This window comes from Ambystoma mexicanum, chromosome 11 (genome assembly GCF_040938575.1).
Source record: "Ambystoma mexicanum isolate Mex_15411 chromosome 11, UKY_AmexF1_1, whole genome shotgun sequence".
Classification (NCBI taxonomy): Eukaryota; Metazoa; Chordata; class Amphibia; order Caudata; family Ambystomatidae; genus Ambystoma; species Ambystoma mexicanum.
In genome coordinates this window covers 955151382-955169890 of record NC_090934.1, presented here as the reverse complement: position 1 = coordinate 955169890, position 18509 = coordinate 955151382, and the positions used below count along the sequence as shown (strand labels likewise).

The following is an 18509-nucleotide window of genomic DNA, read 5'->3' as shown; positions in this document are numbered from 1 at the left end:
CCTCCAACTTTAGTTGACATTTCATCGCTCCAGGGCAACATTCGGTTGCCGTGGATACAATACAATTATTTTGAAGTGCTTAGCCTCCATTTGAGGAGCGCCACGTTATATAAGATCATTGGCTATCCACTTTTGGCAGCTACGTCGGAGTTAACCCCATTGGGATAACATAGTACATTTACATATACTTGCGATTTCAATTTCACCAGTTTTGCAGTTTACTTTTTGCACTTACTTTTGCCTGGCGAGCCGACGTGTCCCGATCCCTCCACTCGTGGAGTGGTTGGGACACGAGGCGCCAGGGGCAGAGACACACCCACCTGTGTGTCTGAGAGTCACCATAGCAACAGTATATAAACTTTCCCAGCGTGCCCGCTTATCATTGGTAAGTGGCTGCTCGGCACACCGCGGTGTGCATTATAACAATAGTTGACTGACATTGTAAAGTAGTAAGACCTTTGTACTATTCCTCTTCAGAATGGTGAAATTGTCCCACACTAGAAATCCTTACAAATGACAACACGCCTTTGTACACCTACTGATTCAGTTCGCCTGTACATTTCATGCAGGTAAGCGTTGGCCCTTAGCACAGCTATGGGTAGAGTCGATCAATATCAGTCACACGTTTTTACATATGTACCTGTGTCTAGAACGGTGAATCAAGAGAAGAAGGAAACAAATACGGATATTGTGTTTGTCAGTACTTTTTTTTTTTTTTTTACACTCGGTCCAACAAGATTACCAAAATAGTCGAGACATTGGCATATATTGGAAGCAGGAGAGTGTCCAGTAACAAAACCATTGTACGCGTTTAGGCATAGCTCAAATCTAAAAGAACTGTTCACGAAAAATGATATTTCACTGAAAAACAGTATACAGGCAAGCATCATGGAACAATGGGGCTTACCGAACCTGACAGGATACTCACCATGTGGGGAATGTGTGAATTGTAAATCCAACATTCGCTCCAAAGTAGATGACCTCGGACTCAAAAAACCATGGAAACCAACAGGATTCACTAATTGTAATTCAACTAATATAGTGCATGCCATCTGGTGCCCATGTGCCAACATTTATATTGAGATGACAGAGGAAGGCTAAGCAACGGATTAGCGAGCATCGCAGTTGTATCAAAAATAAGGTTTTGACAGCTCCCCTGGTCCCCCCATGTTGTGACAATGGAACACTCTAGTGATACACTGAAATGGACCATCTTAAGCAAAAAGTTAAAACCAATAATAGAGTAGCAGATGCAAAAGAAATAAAAAAATAAATAAAATTTAAAAAAAAAAATAGTTCTTTAGGGAACAATGGTTAATTTTTCTAACCAAAGCATCAAACAGGTTTGTCGGTATTGATAAACACAGCTGCAATTACCAGGAACATATCTAGCATACATTGAGGAATGGTCGATTAAAACAGGTCAATTCTGGAAAACGCCCTCATGCTAAATGCAGCCATAATCACGAGAAATATACATAGTGCAGACAGAACAAAACAAGTAAAGGCTAAACACAATAAATTTATGTAACTCCACATCAAATGAATTGACCGATAAAGTGTATTGAAGTTGTACAAAAACATACCGTTATGCGAGTTGCCAACCTCAGTCGGATTACGACCTGCTGTGTTTAATGGGATAAATGACATGCTGATTAGCAGACTAGCGCCGATATCGTGATCAGTGTCTTGTGGTGTGTTACGGCGTGGCTGGGCGTTTAGGGTGGATGCTTCAGTTGCAACCCCAGTCCTGATGCACACACGTTAAATGGATGCCAATCAACAACCGAGTATGAGATGTACTGCAGACGTCATCACGCAAAGAACATGACGTGAATAGCGGCGTCTGATATTTCAGGAAAGAGAACTGGTCAACACCACAATAGGACGGACAGCGCAGTCGCAGCGATCTGCGCAATGATGCAGTGACGGGAGAAGCAATATACTTGGATGCCGATTTGAAGCACACGTTACAGTGAGCAAATTAGGAAATGCAGTGTTTATAGTCACTGTTGATGCTGTTTGATAAAGACAACAGAAACGTAGAACCCAGATTGTACGTTTGCTTGCAGGGGCTCATTTTCTTGTCCTCGAACACGTTGCTAACAGCTCCCATAAAGGCACGCTGCAAGTGGAACAGCAGCTTGACGTCTGTAGGACAAAAACCTTCTGTGCATTATAATCTTCTTTGCAAACAGGTAATTGCAACACTGAGCACTCAGCATTTTTTTAGTTGTGTAGGATAAAAGCCTCATGCGCATGAGAATTTTTCTTGCACACAGGGACTTGTCATACCGTGAGCACCCTGCACTTCTCAGTTCTCCTATAGCTAATAAAATACACAGCTTGTCAGATACGACCAAATAGACAATGTTAAGGGGCATATATTTAAATTTTGGAATAATTCTGACTCAGTAACGCACCGAGTATCAAACAGCAAGTGGTTGCGGTTATATATAAGATGCCTACTGAAGAGATGGCAGCGGGCTAGATACTCGACCTGACTGATGTGTGTATGTGCGTCTCTTTCCTTCTCTCCATTTAGAGTTTGTGTTGTCTACTAAGAAGACTTCATACCAAACCGAATCAAGTGTAAAAAGGAAAAGAGTTATACCTTTTGACACGGTAAGCCTTTGTGAGAAAAGTAACACTGCTAAGGCAGGAGGCAATATAGAACAAAAAATGTATGGTAATTGCCTTCTCTTGTTTTTATTTTTCAACTACTCCATCATCCCTTATTGTCCCCCTTGTCGGTCATATGTACGGACTCCAAGTTTCCATACTTCACACAGCATGAAGAACAAGACCAAACGCTTAGTTCATTGAACAGGCAACAGTTATCAGAAGGAGCTATAGATGCTTATTCAGCTCACACAGGTTGTTGTTGGTTCCCCTGAGGAAGACTACAGGCAATAGAAAAAAAGAAAAATGTGTGATGGATGAAACATGTTGGGTTTTACACATTGGAAAATAAACAGTGTGGATAGTTATTAGTTTGAGAGTTGTGTCCCCAATAGGCAGAATAAGGGAGTACAGATTTTTCTAGTGAGGCATCCTCAAATTAGAGGTAACGTCCTGTGCTGCTTAACCAACACTGAATTGCACGTTATAAGCAACTTTGCACATAATGTTAAGGGATCTGTGAAAACGCTACACTATTGGTTTTAGTTTTGTATAGGAAGGGTGTGTTTTACAAATATTTTATAAATGGTTTTACACTTGGAAGCATTTTTAGCATGCAAATTATGTAGAAATGTGTCTTGTTTAGTGAAATCTCAGAAGGGTTTGTAATATTTTTGTACACACAATTTTGATGTGTTCCCCCCTGTTTTGTTGACTAAATAAAGATTATTCAATTAAAAATTAGTGACTCAGGACCTATTTAGTACATGGCCCTAGTCATTTAAACAATGGAGTGAAGAAGAAGAGAAAGAAAAGACTACGTGGTTCCTTAGGTTTTGATTGTCCCTAGGCAGATAGAGGGCTGAACCAAGTAGTCTATAAATTAGCCCGACCTATTCTCTTATTTGTTTGATGTGCTCAAGAGAATATACATCTCTTTTGAGGCATTTATAATTTACCTATTGGTCAAAAGACTAAGGTAACATTCATTCTTTAGTCATTACAGGAAAGAAAAAAAATAAATAAAAAGGAGGAGGCAACGCAATAGCATTCAAAAGAACACCTGAAAATAAAAACAGACGAACCGCTCAACATCCTCAACTGCAAAACCATGGTGATACACCTAACAGCAAGCCCAAAAACCAACTTCACTCATCCTGGTGTACAGACCAGACATATGATGCAACCTTTGTCGACAACTTCGTAGAGGTCATCACCAACATAGCTATCAACGACGAACACCTAATCATCCTGGAGGAATTCAACATCTGGTTTGAAGACAGTCACGCCAACTCCCAAAACTCACTGATTGAACAACTCCCTACCATGAAACTACGGCAACTAGTCAAAGGGGCAACACACTCGGCAGGACACACCCTCGACGCAATTTTTGCCAAGGAAAAAATCACCACGGCACCACCAATACAAATGCTATGGAGCGACCATCTCATCATCCCATTTGTGATCTCACTGCCTACTCAAGTCTGCATCCGACCACCTAAACTCACATCCACCACAAAAAGAAACTGGAAACATGTCAAAGAAAGCAACCTATTCAAACAACTGGAGTTAACCAAACCCTTAACTACAGAACTAGTTAGCTGACCTAGACGGGAAAGCGGAGCTACTACACAAATGGATTGCAGACAATTGACAAGATCGCCCCAGAAAAACCATTCACCCCATCAAGAAAAAGAGCTGCGGCAAAATGGTTCACCCCACTATTAAGCACCATGAAAAAGGAAAACAAAAAGATAGAACTGGAACAGAGGAAAGAATACAACCCAGACCAAAAAAACTCTGTTACAGAAACAAATCCGCGCATACAAGAAGGAAATTCAAAAGGCGAAGAGAAGGCATTGTGACAGAATCACCAATGCCACCAACACACAAAAAGAGATGTTTAACATCATTGAAGAGATGAGAAACCCACCAAGCTGCGACACCAACCCCCTCAGAGAAACTAACAACCTAGCAGAGCACTTCAAGAAAAAGAAAAAAAAAAAATATCTATGACATCCGACAAACCATACAAAACTTACCAACCGACCACAACTTACTACCAAGCGAACATATCACAGAATCTCAGCACAAACTCAAAAACTTCCCTGAAATATCAGCAGAGGCATTCGCAATGCTGGTAAAACACAGCAAGAAAGCTGGATCACTCATGGCTCCCTGTCCCCCGGACATCTACAAATCGATCCTCGCACAAGGAACGCCAGCAGAATACTACAGAAACCTTCTGAACACATCACTAGCAACAGGAACTGTACCGAGGACCTTCAAATCAGCATATATCAAACGACTTCTGAAAAACACAAGTGGCCACGTAGAACACCTCTCCAACTACAGGCCGATTTCAAACATTCCCTACACGGCAAAACTCCTGGAAACCTACTTATATAAACTAACCCAAGAAGATGTAGAAAACACCACCTGCTAGCCCAAGCTGAAGTCGGTTTCAGACCACCAAGAGGAATGGACACAGCACTACTATCCATCTGGGACGACCTAAAAACTAACGCAGACTCAAACACAACATCAGCCCTCATTCTACTCGACCTCTCCGCAGCCTTCGACACAGTCATGACACCCTAACCAAAAGACTAGAAGACATAGGCCTAACAGACTCAGCACTACTCTGGACTAAATCATTCCTAGCAGACAAAACAGAAACCATATGGATTAAACCCTTCAAATCCACTCCAAGAGTTGACTTTGGAGTGCCACAAGGATCCTCACTATCACCACTGTACTTTAACATCTACCAGACTCCGGTTATTAGAATCCTCAAAAATTACATTACATGCTACAACTACGCAGATGATACTCAAATCAATCTACAAAATCAAAGACACCCAAGCCGATCATTCAACCCTAATCGAGTGTCTAAAAGAAGTCTTCAACTGGATGACTGCCAACAACCTGAAAATCAACCCAGGAAAGACAGAAATCATGATCATATCCAAAGACCAAGAGAACGAAACCGCCATCCCGTGGCTAACAGAAATGGGAACCGCACCATCACCATCTAAGGTAGCAAATAAAATCTGGGAGTCCTGATGGACAACACCCTAACATTAGAACCACAAGTAAATGCAACAGTCAAGAAATGCTTTTTCCTCCTCCACGCGGCAAGAATCATCCTACCTTTCCGCTCCTTCACACACAAAACACCATCGTCGCCCTCATCATGTCAAGAATCGACTATGCAAACAGCCTCTACCTCGGAATACCAGAATACCTCCTGAAGAAACTACAACGGATCCAAAATACAGCAGCCAGAGTACTCCTCAAACTATCAAGAAGAGAACATCACTCCTGCCCTAAACACTACACTGGCTCCCAGTAAAACATCGCATCACCTTAAAGACAATGTACATAACGCACAGGGCAATCGGTGGACAAGGAGCAGAATTCCTACAAAAGAAAATCTACAAGCCAACAAAACTCAGGTCAAGCAACGAAATCCGCCTGGAACCAAAATCATACCTCAAGAAAAAACTTGGAGGCACCTCCTACCACTTAGCCGCAAAAATATGGAACATCCCAAAAGAAAATCAGAAACACAAAAAATCACCTAAAATTCAGGAAATTACTAAAAACCTGGCTCTTCAACACCACAGACTCAAACTGAAAACCTAAACAGAAAGAAAAAGGGAGGACTACACTGGAGTGGTCACAGACAACTCCCAGAACCGACTGGACAACTCCCTATGTGGAGAAGCTCCCACGGCACCTGGACGAGGGACGCCGGGTAGAGTGGAACACAGGCGACACCCATGGAGACTGAGTCAACAACCCCACCCTAATCCCACCCAACACCCGCACTCGCCCCTTAGGTGCCACCATGTACCACAGTGTTGTGGTATTGTCGGGATATTGGCAATCACCACACTAGCTGAGCTGTGGACATTAGCAGGTGCACTAGCTGGATGAGTGGGAAGGGAAGACGGGTAGGGCAACGAGGGAGGCTGGGGAATCAGGGGGCCAGATGTGAAAAAGGGACCTTGAAGGCCGGAAGGGCCCAGATCAGGACAGAGGCGCAGGGGTGCTCCCAAACCCCACCTGGGGAGATTACAGAAGCCCAGCGCCTCAATTCAGGATAAAGATGCAAACTAACCAATTGCACTAACAATTTCCCCCTCTGCATACACCTCTCAAACCCCAAACCAAACAACCACAAACCTACAGCACAACAAACCGCACAAACTTCACTACATTGCAACAAAACAAAAACAGACTCGCACAACAGTACACAAAGATTACCGGCCGAAAACAACCCAAGGCCAGCCAACGGACGCACCGGTCTGAGGCCGCCAACAGAACATCGCTGCTCTCTTGCACTTTTCCAGCTTCCTCCCACTAACTCCCCTCCCTTCCTCTTTCAGAGCCGCCAGAGTGCCAGGGGACCACTCCGGTGGTGATACTGCGCGGTACAAATGTCCTTTAACATTAACACATCCGATGAACAGTGCCATATAACCGGAATTACTACATTTCCTGTTTTTTTAAAAGTTTTCTTCACATCATTGCGCAGTGAAAATGTGGTATGTACCATTTTTCTTGTTTATTTCACATTGACTTGATTGCGTTCTCTACTATAGTGATACTTTACATGGATATAATTGTGTGGAATTTATGATTTGTTGAAATTACATGCAGGGCTCAGCCCTAACGAAGGAGTTGTGTACTGCGAAATGCATTGGCACATGAGCTCTTAACATGCAGAGGCGGCAGTTGGCCTTTTCTGTTAAAAATGAAAATTACTTATTTGATTATGTATAATCAAGATTTTGGTTTGGAATCCTGATTTCACCTTAAGCATTGAGCTTGGTTTGGAATCCTGATTTCACCTTCAGCATTGAGCTTGTCAGAAACTATTTGGAATCTATGCCTACAACTTTGAACTTTTGCAAGTTTATGGTAACTCCAGATGGGGTACAGTTTGTGAGCGACTGACTAGCTGGGTGGTTTCCATTCAGAGTGACGTGCTGCAGACACATTGATAGGCCCATACAGGGATGCACTTAAGTTGGTGGCAAGGGGCAGTATGATCTCTAGTGCGGCCGCGTAAGCGAATGAGGGAGCTCACCGAACAGCAACTGTTGGGGGACATAAAAATATAGGGAGGCCAAGGTGACCCGTATTCTAAAAACAGGCAAGGACCCTAGGCTCTGTTCATCACATAGGCCACTAGCAGGCCAATAGCGGTCCCTAACTTGGATGCAAAAATGTTTACTGAAACCCTCGCAAACAGGATAGCTAAATTCATACCAGTTTTAGTAAACCCAGAACAGTCTGGGTTTATTTTGGGAAGAGGAACGGTGGATAACATATGAAGGGCGCTACACTTGATGGACAAGGCACAGTGAAACCCAACCCCTGCTATCCTTCTGGTGCTAGATCCTGAAAAACCCTTTGATGGGGTGGACTAAGGATCCTGGAAGCCACACTGAAGTAGTTTAATTTTGGACCAAGAATGCGAGTCACTATACTGTCCAATTAAAAACATCCAATCTTACGCCTCCTAATAAACTACGACCCAACTACACCAATTAAATCAGGCAGAGATATTAGGCAGGGATGCATGCTATTCCCTATCCTGTTTGCTCTGGTCATGAAGCCCATAGCCGCTCAGATACGGGCCCAAGAAAACATTCATGGTATAACATTTGGAAACACCCAACCTAAAAAAAATCTATATTTGCTGATGACAAAATCCAGTCTACGACAAACCCTTTGTTCCACTTCTATGGCAGGGAGGGGATACCAAACCGTTTGGTTGGTTTCTGGCTTTAAGGCAAATACTCAAATCAGCGATGTTAAATCTGAATATTCCACCAGTTCTGCAGACCAGGTTGGGCTTCCAGTTCCTGTACACATGGACATCTGCGAAGTTACAGTATCTGTGGGGATTTAAATTTAAAAAAAAAAAAAAAAAATCTCTCCCCAGTTAAGCGACCTGTATAGAGCCAACTGCCCCCATGTATATCAAAGATACAGAAGACCTTAGGGGATAGAGCACTCTGCAGTTCTTGTGGTTTGGGAGTATGGAGGCTATTAAAATGAATGTTCTTCCGCGTTTACTTTTCCAATCAGTCCCAGGACCAGAGAGGGCTTGCATTCCTTAAGCTTCTAAACTATCGGGCGGCACAAGTGGGGCCGATGCTGGATGGAGTTCATAGGTCCTAGAGTAAAGTATGGGTTGCGATGGACCAGGCAGACAACTCTGGACACAACCCTGGGTGCCTAATCCTCAGAGGGGGCAAGCTGTCCATCTTAAATGTTATCACAAAGGCTACTTTGGATGGGATTTGTTAAGGATTTCAATCAGGTGAGACACACTTTGGTCTCGGCCTAGTATGTCGCGCACAACTGATCTGCTTTTCTCCTTATTTTATGCAGATTCAATTTGCGATGGTACAAAACTCATATCACACCCCCTTTTCAAAATACCCCGGGTCACAATGGACTGTTTGATTTAGTATTTCAAACATGGATTTTAATTGTGCATTTTGTTTGCTTTAATATGAAAGTATTTCTTTCCTTTTTTTCTTTATCCTTTATTGCATTTATATCTTGAATTATCTTGTTTGTAAACATTAACCATTTAAGTGGTCACCCTTTTGTTTAGGTTTTTGTCTGAATATCTTATGTGTACATTTTCATGGCACTGCTCAGAACCATTACTCTTTACTTAAACTCAATGTATAATGAAAACATTTTAAACCTTTTTTTGTTTACATTAATAAACAATATGTATGACTAAATATATACATGTAGTTTGCCCTAATTGTTCACTCTGGAAGTTTCCTATTTTTTTCTGACTTCTCAAGAAGCAGAACATTCATTGTTTGGGAAAATTAATATATTAACCTAGACCATAAACTGTTTGGTCATATGATAGTGAGAGTTACAACCCTGTGTTTATTTTTTGTCTTGTCCCGAACTCTCACTGACCACGCAGTCAGTGAGAGTTTTTTTGTAAAATATACACAATGGACTGAACCATGCTGGTTGGTAAAATGCAATATTTATTTTAAAATTCAAAATAAAATCATACAATTTTTAATATGGGGCAGCAATCACCAATGGGGTGATAATTACAATGAGAATGTAAGCAATGCACTGGTTTTAACCTTCTAGTGGAACATATACAAAACACCAAGGAACAGGAGCACGTTTTGATTTAAGAAAGATAGCACCCACGTTAGGATTTCCCCCTGCAATGTTCCCTCAACCCACAAATAATCAATTCTGAATGGATAGAAAGACAGCAGGTAATGAGGAATGAGAGGCAGAAAACGGAATTAAAATCCGACCTTACCTCACCAAATAAGAGGGGAAAATTAATGTGTGGTTAAAACATTAAGGTAAATACAATTTCTCACTAAAGCAACAATGCATAGACACCAACAATCACCAGCAATGGATTACCAAGAGCATACAATTGAAAACTGAGTGGAAAGTTTAAAACGGATTGCAGCCAAATGACACGTGTAAAAGTTGCATTTCCTTTCAATTTCCGTGTAAATGTACTCAAACGGAAAGAAAAAAAAAAACAGGTGAGATATTGCAAATGGGGATAAAGATATAGCTTAGGGACACTATAGAAGTGAAAATAGGTCTCTAGCTATGAAACTGGATGGGTTATGCAAGATATAAAAAACAGTTGCGCTTTGAGCAAAATGAAGCCGTGAAATAGGAAAGGAAATCAGTTGGGACAAGAACCGTTTTACCTTAAACAAGAGTATTCAGGCTAGACCACCAAAGATGGACACAGTAAGATCAAAGGTTGATTTGCGAGTTCAACCCTGTCACCCCAGCGCCCAACCCTGGCGGAAACCAGTCCGATCACTCAAAATATGACTAATGGCTTAGGATTACACACGATAAAATTGAAAAGAGATATATCGCTAGTACTTAAAAATTAAGTACAGGATGCAAGGATAATTCTAAGTTTCAACAAGTTATCGGGATCAGGATAGGATGTCTTAGAGAGAGGGATAAGGACAATTGCAAGACAAGGTAGAATGTGGATTTCTATGGGGTAGGGATTATACTTAGTCAACTTTTAGTTTGGGATTTTTGGACCGTCAACGGGTTCTAGTCTCAACACGGCAGAGCGCCTGGCAAAGGACAGCTGGGCAAGGTCGGATCACCGGATGGTAATTCTGGTCACTGGATGCAGTTAGTGGGCAGCAGTCAGTGGTATCAGAATGCTTCCCAAAGAATACCACAGCTTTCTCCCTTTTGTTATTAGGGATTTTAGAATTGAGGTCTTGCTGGAAGGGTTAGCAATGCTTATGCGTTGTAGTTGGAATCTGGACTCAGCGGGATGAATGGAACAGGAACGCCGGCGCAGGAAAATCAGGAAGAGTGTCTCTAGAGTCTGGTCAGGGACTCTTATTTATAATGCAGATTGAAATCAAAGTATATGGCTGGGCAGGCTTAGCTAAGCACACCTCTAACCCACAGGATTGGTCAGGGGTGCTAGTCTCCTCCTTGCTCTCAACTACTTGGGTTTCAGGATAGCATGTCAGATTTATGATGCGATTTTTACAATGTTAAAAAATCTCCCACAATTACTTTAGCTAAAAGTCTATTTTTCCACAAATGGTACATTCACACAGTTGAAGTCTTTTAGCAATTTACATAAACAGGTTACATATTTCATGTAGAGCGTAGCACTCCAACTCTGCAATCCGTGAAATATTATTTCGCTCTTCTAATACTTTTTGCTAATTTTGAGTATGAACGATTCGGCCTAAAATTCCATACTTTATACACATGTGTGGATTATCATAAGGGATGCCAGTATAAAAATTCACATTGGCATCATGGATACTTTCCTTGTAATCCCCGATTCTTTGCCATTTCTATTCCCAAGGGGTCAGTGAATGCTACCATGTCTTAAATGAAAGCCCATAAAATCACTTTTAAACTGCGAAAGATTTACATTTTTACAAAGTCCTGCTGCAGAGATAAATGTCTACATTTTTATTCATAAATAGTCTTTGGAAGCAAATTGCAATCCTTTGTCAGTCACTGGACCATTTTTTTTCTTTCTTCAGCTGCCACCAACTGTCATTTCCTCCAGAGATAGGTGGGGGTTTCCCAGCTTGATTGAAGGTTTATTGCCCCTTCCCCACTCCATTGTCCTGGGAGTTCCATTGTCAGAGGGTTCAGCCCAGACCAGTTTCTGTCCAACCTAGTAATTATCACAGAGGTGTTAGTATCTACTGAGAGGCCCTTTTGTTTCAGTCATCCTCTCAGCAGAAACCTGAAAGTTTATGGCGGTTCCCTTCCTTGGGGGAGGGGGAAGCCTTAGCTCTGCCAAATGGAATAACTTGCCTTTGGATGCTTGCAAAATCAAGCCAAGTCAGTTTTAAACCTTTATTTTCTTTTATTTGGTCCTGAATTTAAAAAAAAAAAAAAAAAAAAAAAAAAAACACAGGCCTGTTGGATAGACAGCCCATATGCATTTCCCAGCAGCCAACCCCTTCACATTGCTAGGCAGACAAGCTTTCATTCAACAGTTTACTTTTAAAACAGGCATTTTTCTCCTTTAGTCAGCAAAGCCCATTTTCACACTTGTGGTGAAAAGCTGGCATTTCTTTTTAAAAATGTGGGTTTTCTTCTTCAGCCATAGTTATTTATTGTATGTAAGAATTAGTTTGAAGCATTGAAGTTGACATGGCCCAGATAGCTGGAGTTCCTTTGAACTACTGATTGTTGATACTTTGTGAAGAAAATGAACGCGTTCCCATCCCCCCCCACCCCCCGGAGCGGGTGAAAGTGGAATTCCGTGTTGATTTCTCTCAGTTGGTTTGACAGGGCCTGTCATTCAGAAATCATGCTTGGTTTTGCTGAAGCACAATCGGGTATAATGGGCATGGCAGGGCTTTATTAATAACAGCAGTTTAATGAAGAGCAGGTGAAAATAGCGTTAGCAGCATTATTTTAAAAGTGAAAAAGTTTCCTTTTTAATGGGGATTTTGGGCTTGCAGCAAGGCAATGCTGCTTTTTCACTTTATTCCATTTGTATATGTTAAAACACACTGGCACGCTCACTCAGTGTGTCCCCTTGTTCCATGCTGCCTAATGTATGCTTAGCAAGACGGTGCAGCCATCTTTTTGTTGCTGCAAAACGCAGTTTTAAGGCCATGATGCTCACAGGAGCCAGCGCAACCATTTTGCTGTTTCTGCACAAATGCAGCTTGGTTTTGGGGAAATTCTGTTCAGTGGGTCAATGTAGCCCACAGTTTACAACATTGAAGGGGTCAACTTCTTACCCCTCCCCGTTCACACCATTTTCACATAATGAGGATTTCACAACTGGATCACTCGATGGGGGATAAATCAGATGGGCCTCAACAGGTTTTGGCAAGTTGGGAGACCTCTTCTCGGAGATGAATGTGCGATCCTTTGAGAAATGCAAGCAGGACTTGGACCTTGAAGAGGGAGACGGACTGTTACCTTCAGGTCCAACACTGGGCTTCACATCCATTGCATCGGAAGGCGGCAACTAGGGAACTCACTCCGCTGGAAATGATATACCAACTCCCAGCCAAATCTAATGGGTTAATCTCCAAGATATATAAAGCACAGAGCACGCCGGAGCATAGGTCCTACTGTGAAAGTTGGGAGCAAGAGGTGGGAGAAACACCAGTCAGCTGAGGTGTGGGTAGAGGTATATAGGGCTAAAAACACTCATTTCTGCTCACACATAGCCAGAACCCAAATGAAGATCCTGGCTTGGTAGCACCAAACACCGTCCAGACTGCACTCAATTGACCTGCGTATGACTGATAAATGTTGGAGGGTTTGGGAAACAGGCTTCATATCCTCAGGGGCTGCCCAACGATACAAAGCTTCTGGCTGGGAGTGAAATTTAGAATGACGGTCTTGCTGGAAATGGAGATCCCCGCCTGATCAAATTATCTGTGTACTAGGAGCCCTGGGGGACACAAGCAGCTGTGCGACACTGGCAGATCGAAACTCATTGCCCTTCTGTTGTTGCAGGGCAAACTGACCATTCCAGAGAGATGGAAGCAACCAACAACCCCCCCACAGTGGCCCTTTGGTGGAACACCAAAATTTGGCACAATATGGCAATGGAGAAATGTACGGCTAGTGCCAGAGAAGCATTGTTGACGTGGATAACAGTGTGGCCCCCCCATTCATTGATTACAACAGATTATCCTGCCCAATACACCATCCAGCACCAAACCTTTTAGATTTACCTAAAATAAAGAAATGTGCACAAAAAGGAAGTTGCCCGATCTCCCTTCTTATTGTTGCAATACCTACAGTGGTGATGTTTGTAATGGATTGGCGGGAGAGAAGGGGGTTCAACAAAGGAACTATTCTTAACTTGTTTACTGAATTAAGGAAATAGTAAGCAGTTGTGAAAACTATTAACATTTTATCTTTTATTATTTTTTTAACACTCCTCTAGGATCTTTTTAAGGGCCTTTTGACCTGAATGCTCAACCCAAAGCTAATGCTTTGTCTTTATCTCCCGTGTGTCGAAAAAAAATCTACAAATGTTGTGAAAAAAGTCTACAGTTATATCACAAGACAAGATTACCAACTTCTCCCTTCCCAATAAAGAGAAGAAATGAACCAGGGTACTTTGGCTCCCGATGTATCCCAATCTCTTATCACTGAAACTAGCTCTGTTTCTAATCACTCTTGCCTCATTCAACAAGTACAGACCTCATACCAAGGATCCAAACCCATCCACCACAAAAAATGCTTTTCTTTAATTTACAATCAATAGTGTCAGAAATTCAGGAACTAAGCCTATTTCACCCGTTTATGGGGATCCAGTGGGAGGAGTTATCAGATTTGAAGAAAAGAAAAAGACAATTAAATGACTATTTATAGAGATGGACTATTCATGTTTCCTTTGATTCCTGCACATTCTGAGGACATTGACTGGGTTAACGTTCCAGACTTTGAGGGTGAGCTAGTTAGTGTTCCATTTTTACTCATCGATTGGTGTGGGATCAATTGGGCCATTTTCAATCAATGGGCTTCGATATTCACACTCTAAATGGCCCTTATTAAAACATTTTGTCCCAAATAACAATTGCAATAGTCAAACCTCTAGGAACAAACAATCTTCTCAAGCCATACTTCCATCACTCACCATAACACGCAAATTAAACGGGAATGGGGGAAAATGGAGAGTGCTCAGTGCAAACGAAATTGGAATTTATTCCAAAAAATGATGAAGATTGGGGTCTCGGCTTGCATCTGCTTTCAGAGAAGACAGTAGAACAGACATCATTGATCATCGTCTTTATCATGGATCAGTGGTGGGTATCAAAACATTGTAAAGATCAGCAACTCTTCACCGTTAGAGTGTTCTATTGCTTTTTCAAGAGACGATACTTCCAACACCCACACTTATTGAAGGTTAACAGGTGTTTTCTAAAGAAGCTAAAAGAGATGCTAAGGGGTGCCCCAGTCAGGGCTCCATTATTGCAATCGGTCTAAAATTGGGTTAGACTTCTTCTCATATACATACTGCACTTGACGGTTAGCTAGCATTTGAATTACTTTTGAGTGCCCATGAGGGTATGCATGAAATCCCAATTTTAAATTTATATTGGAATTCCACAATCATTGATAATTTATGTAATAAAATAACTTTCGATAATTGGTTAGGATATGGGCACCCTAATAGCATCATTATAGCAAGTGACATTCTCTATTCACATCATCCAGTATCAATGAATACTTCACTGTTTTTTTCAAATTGTTTTAACTCTGCCTCTGGGAAAAGGGCCCAATTACGGATGGGTTTTCTTGAGTCTTGGGGCTTTAATTGCTTCTTCCACCTATTAGGCCTTCCCATGAAAGGGTTAACACTTGGAAACCAGGGCATTTCTCATCAATTATTATGTTTTTCGCTCTGCTTTTATCTACTCAGTCTTCTCCAGTAGACTGACTTCCAGGGCTTTTGTGATCGTGCTAGTATATTCTTCAGTTTCAACATTAAATCTTCAGGTCTCCAATTAGAGCCTACTCTGGCTTTTGTTGATCCATGCAGAGGAAGTCTCAATGTAAAATGGAATTGGGTGTCTTTAAAGGATGTTTAAGTTGGAACGGAGTAATCGACTGAATGAGGCATCGGTGAGGTTCGATTATTTATGTTGTAATAGGAATTTCAGTACTTTGCTTCATTCTTGTTTGGCCAAAATATCTGGTGAGGGATCCATTTGAGCTCCCAAACAGATGGCTTGTGTATTGAACAGGCTAAGAGGGATGAAAGGGAAGAATTATTCCTTTTCAATCCTTTTCCAACTTCAAATCATATAAACAGGAAAAAAACACATGACCTGTCAGTCCGAAGGAATTTTTAGCTAAAGCCCCATTTTTTCCCTCCAGATGAAAGAGCACCAAAAAATGTTGTACTGATGCAAGGGAAAAAATGTTTCAGCTTTCTGGGAAATTATTAATTGATCCATGTCGTCAAAAGAGTGTTGTACCGTTAGCTTTATTAAGGAAGGTAAACGGGTAGATCATTTGAAAACCATTTATGCTCCAGTCATGCCAAGGATTTCTTGTAGCAAGGTCTTAAGGACCAAATTGGTTAAATGGGTTGGTAGTTTTTCCATGGATGACAAATTGGGTGCCATCATAAAAAAAGCTAACAGAGTCGCAGGACCTAATCATATAGTCCCACTTACCATCAAGTTTAACGCTGACCTTAGTTCTTACATTTTGAAAAAAGTTTTTTGGGAGATTATTCCAATATCTTAGCATACCTCTTACATTATCCCACTGTGTGAAAAAAGGAGGATTGAAATTATCTTAATTATTGCAATTTTGCGATCATAGATGCCTGCAGTAAAATCTTTGAGTCTCTTCTACTTGAAGAACGAGCAGATACAATCGAGTCATCTTTCCAAATTCGATTTTGCCAAAATCTAGGTACTTCCATAAATGGGACTATTCTCTCTCATATCCAGGTGGTGAGAGATTATTCCTTTGGGCTGGCTGGGGGTTGGCGTTCTTAACAGTCTTGGGTTTGGAGAAAAACGACAAAAAAAAAATACAAAAAAAAAAAAAGGAAGCTGGGCCTAGTAATACTCCATTCCATTCCATTCCATTCCAAATACAGCAATGTGTCATGAGCTGGGCCCTACGTCCTTGGATTGTAAAGATGGGGTGGGGGGTGGAGGGGGGATTGGGAGACTTACTTTCTATGCAAAAATAATAGATCTTCCACTCACTGGGTTTTCTCAATCAAGTGATGATGAATAACCCCATTCCCTCTTTCACTGATTTTACTAGAATACAAAACAATCTTACTTGAAATCGACTCAAATGAGAGAGAATTGATAGGGTGAAAACTTAGAGGATTGAGATTATGAAATCCAACAGAAAGTGTAAACTTTGTAGATAGGAAACCTTAGAAACCATTAGCTGTACCAATTTTCACAGCAATGTAGTTATATACACACACAGGATGTCTTGTTACTCGATTGTGCTCAATGATCACTGTCTGGACAGATTTTAATAGAAATGTGATAGATTTCAACAAGGACATGCGAATACAAATGTGTAATACACATTACTGTGCCAACTACTTTAAGATATTATTGTAAAGAAAAAACAACCGAGATGAACAGCAATGTTCATATGTATTACTAGGCAGAACATCTTCCCTTTTGCGTGGCAACAATATGCATAAATACATTTTGAGGGCGTTCTTCTCGGATGGCCGCAGACGTCACCAGCAAGGGCGTTCTTTTCATATTTGTACTGCCATGGCAAACTATGTTAGCGCAGCCATGTCCGTCTAGCCGTTACCACAAGATGGCCATGGCGATAACGGGTGAGTTGCAATGACAAGTGAATCAAAATTTATTAGAACGCTTCACACAACACTTACAATACATCACTGAGTTGCAGAACAGGTGTAACGATCCAACGGGAAAATATAGGGGGTGAACAATGCCTTAACGTTCAGGCTTCAGCCAGTTGACACAGACTCCTTCCATCCAAAGTTGAAGGCTCCCATTTACATCTTCAAACCATTTTATCATTCTGCTGCTTAAGAACCTCAAGCAACGTATAATCCTCCGGGCTACACAGGCGGCCTTATTATTCCTTCCTTTGTTTTCTCCCTGTGTCCATTTGAATAGAAGTGCTTCACTGTTGCTCTCTTATCTTTGCATATTTTATAATTTGACAAGTGAGGTCAGAAAAATCGATGGAACACAATTAAATGCATATTAATATGAAACCATCATTTGTATGCAGTTCCACAAAAATGTTGGATTGACAAAAGCGCCTTTGTAGAGTAGATTCCAAGATAGATTATTTAAGCAATATTACACAGGCGTGGGGGCGCATTACCAGGCCTGGTAATGCCCTGGGGTCATAGCTACAGGGAGAAGTGCAGGCCTTAACGAAGCACCATGCATTAGCCGACAAGGTAAATGCCCTCCATTTTACCAGGGGTACTATAATATTTTTTCTCGCGCTGGGAAACGGCGTGGCAACAGTTTCTGAACTTCAGGAAAAAAAAATGGCTGTCATGGATCAGGGAAAAATTACTACATGTAGTCCCTACTCCCTTTACATGGCAGCAAAGTCTGAGAAAATGAACGCAGGACGCAGCAGACAAGTCATTGTGGGGCAGGTAACAATTCGGCAAGGGCCGATGAGATTGCTTGTTATAAGATCATTGTCCCTCGCCAGGGTGTATGTGTGTGTTGTGTGTGGGTTTGCGGCACAAAGAGGTGTTCCTTATTCAATTCCACACAGTGTCACCAATCTGCACCAGATTTTGCATGGATACCTGCTATGACTCTCTGGATATTACTGGCTACATGACATTTGGACACCCCATCGCTTTC

General features: G+C 41.6%; 1 protein-coding gene and 1 long non-coding RNA gene across 10 annotated transcripts in view; one reads left to right on the top strand and one right to left on the bottom strand.

Annotated features, from left to right (window-relative positions):
- PPP6R3 (protein phosphatase 6 regulatory subunit 3) overlaps window positions 1–18509 on the bottom strand; it is a 2530957-nt gene that overhangs the window by 2460345 nt on the left and 52103 nt on the right. The window lies entirely within an intron of this gene.
- Window positions 2090–18509, top strand: part of LOC138503970 (uncharacterized) — a 63696-nt gene continuing 47276 nt past the window's right edge. The window contains exons 1-2 of the long non-coding RNA XR_011279741.1: window positions 2090–2198; window positions 2546–2625. This is a non-coding gene — a long non-coding RNA (uncharacterized lncRNA). The remainder of the gene's footprint in view (window positions 2199–2545; window positions 2626–18509) is intronic.